A 2856-nucleotide genomic window follows, 5' to 3' on the forward strand; every position below is an offset into this window, starting at 1 on the left:
GAAGCCACTTGTTCTCCTGGTGCTGGTCTTCCGGGTCCTGGCATGGGCTGGTTGAGAGCTGGGACAGTCCCCTAGCCGTGACACGGCGGGTCACCACTCTCCCAGCCCCGCCCGTGAGAGGCGCTTCATGCCTCTCCTCTCCTCGCGTCCTTTCGGCCCCTTCCTCTCTCCCGTGATCGCACGTGTCCCAGCCTTGAGTCTGAGCTGCTCACCCGTGGCTGGGACCCTTCAGATCCGCGGACAGCGAAGGGGCCAGTCTCTCCCCACGGGGAGTCCCCAGCAAAGCGACTTCGCAGCGGGGCTGGGAGGGGGGGGGGCGGCTGCGCCCTCCTCCGTGACAGGCGTGTGGGAGCTGCTCCCGCGGCTCCGCGCCAACACGGAGGTTTGGGAGGCGAAACCCAGCAGGAGGGACCCGGCAGCCGAGAGAGACCCGGCTGAGAGTCCCGGCAGGCCCTGGCGCTCTCCAGGGGGGGGGGGGCGTCTCCTGTGGGTGTCGCAGGAACCCCCAGACGCTGTGCAGCAGACTCGGCTGCTGCCAGCTCTGGGCTCCCCCCGACCAGGCCCTGCTTCCCGTGTCCATGCTCCCCGGGTGCGGGGCCGGCAGGACCAGCGGGCCCTAAAGCAAGCCCGTCTCCTCACAGAGGCCGCCGTCAAGGGCGTGGGGTGCTTCCCTGTGTGGGTTAGATTGTGTTCCCCAGTCATGAGGGATGTTGAGCGGGTTTGTGGCCCGCAGTTTGGTGGGGGCCTTGCTCCCCCCGCTGCTGGTCTGACCCTACTTTCCGTTCCTGCTCTGCTTCTACTCCCGTTCCTGCTCCGGCCCCACTTCCCGTTCCTGCTCCGACCCCACCTCCCGTTCCTGCTCTGCTCCTACTTCCCTTTCCTGCTCTGCTCTTACTTCCCGTTCCTGCTCCGGCCCCACTTCTCTTTCCTGCTCCAACCCCACTTCCCTTTCCTGCTCCAGCCCCACTTCCTGTTCCTGCTCCGGCCCCACTTCCCATTCCTGCTCTGACTGTAATATTTCTGAAATGAAAAACAGCGTTTTAAAACGCAGCAGTTTAAAAAGCAGGGTTTAAATCACGGCCTGTCAGTCGGTGCTTTCCTCTGTGCCACTGACACTTTGGGTGGGCTGAGTTTTGTGCCATGTCCAGAGGTGCTCAGGGCCCTTGCCTGGTTCTGTGCTTGGCGGGGGGTCATTCTTGGCAGTGCTTGGGGGTCCGTATGGGGCATGGGGGATCCCACGGGGCCAGCTCTGTGCCAGACGAGCTCCTCAGCGCCTCTGCAGCCCGATCCATCGTGCCTGTTGTTATTTGCAGAGAAGGAACTGCCTCAGCTTTGTTGACTCTCCCTTCCCCTATTAGCAGCGGGTGTGACTCAGACCAAAGAGTGTAATTTTCCCAGTGTGAGCCCATAGGAACACAGGTTATGTCTTTTTACAATTTTTATCAGCAATTCAGTGGAAATCTGTTGCACTGTATTTATCCACACAGGAACCCCAAACTTTGCAAATAGCTAGTGATTACAAAAAATAACACTCTTTTATATGAGAAGGGCTTTGCTTATTAGCTTTCTTTACATCTAAATATCATGGTTCCATTTATGTTGAAATCACATTTATTTCCTACTAAAAAGTGTAATGGAAGCTCCGGGAAGACAGCAACACGGGCCTGGCCCACGGGTGAATCTGCTCGATGACCATATTCTGAACTTTAGGACTCCTGGATCTCCGGTGTGCCACTGATGTGCCAAGAGCAGCACATATTTGTTTGGGTTCAACAAACATGTTGTAATTCCTTGTGCAAAGACTGAATGGCTCCAGGTGAAATACAACAATCTTCATGCACTTTCCTCATGTGGTGTGGGAAGGTGCAATGGTGGTGGGGTTGGTGTTTGAATATTAAATGTAATGAATTATTGCGAACAACTTTATAAAAATAAAATAAAATTTAAGAAATTGTTCTGCAGATACAAAAAAATGTATAATGGGTTAAGAGTAAAAGTTGAGATCAGTTAAAAGTTGTAAGAGCTGAAGACTTGTGATTCATGCTGTATGTTACAGGAGAGTGTGTGAGTGTGCGTGCTTCTGTGTGAGTGTATGTGTGTTTGAGTGTGTGCGTGTGTGTGAATATGTGTGTGAGTTTGTGAGTGTGCGTGAGTGTGCATGTGTGAGTGTGCATGTGTGTGGGTGTGTCACGTGTATGTCATCGCATACACACCTTTAGTGACGTTGGCTGCAGAACCATTGGATTACAAGACTGCTATCGCCAATCTTGCTGTGAGCTTTGGTCAGAAACAACGTCGAATGCGGCTGACCGCCCCTCACCTATCGATACGATTGTGCTTTGCCCTTTCCTTCGATGTGGTGTCACGGTGTATGATCTTTGAGATCTGCTACCGACTCTGACTCGCCATCTGTGCTCCTCAGGGGGGTTGCAGGTTCCACTTTGGCGGTCAGGGCGAAATGGCCTCATGAAAGGTGCTGGGAGAAGTTTCCTTTGATTCGGCCTCGGGGGCTCCCCAGCAGGGCCCAGGGGCCAGGGCACACGGCGGGGGTGCCCCGTGCTGAGAGCGTGGGCCCCACGGCAAAGGGGGCACGGAATCACAGGCGGGGGTGGGGTGGACGAGCACATTCCAGGCTCCAGCCTGTGAGTGACCCTCCGGCCACCCCAGTCTGCGGGAGGGCAGGGGAGGCGCCAGAGCGTCTTCGCGGCCATCTGGCCTTGGGGGTGTCCCGGCGCCTTGGGGGGCCCTGCTGGGTTTCTGTTTCCTCCCGGCGGCCTGGGAGGCGCAGGGTCACAGGGACACACTGTCTCCGCGGCGTGAGCTGGCCTCAGCCTGTCCGGAGCTGCTGCTGTGGCT

Source organism: Sorex araneus, chromosome 6, assembly GCF_027595985.1.
Source record: "Sorex araneus isolate mSorAra2 chromosome 6, mSorAra2.pri, whole genome shotgun sequence".
In the NCBI taxonomy this organism is placed as follows: domain Eukaryota; kingdom Metazoa; phylum Chordata; class Mammalia; order Eulipotyphla; family Soricidae; genus Sorex; species Sorex araneus.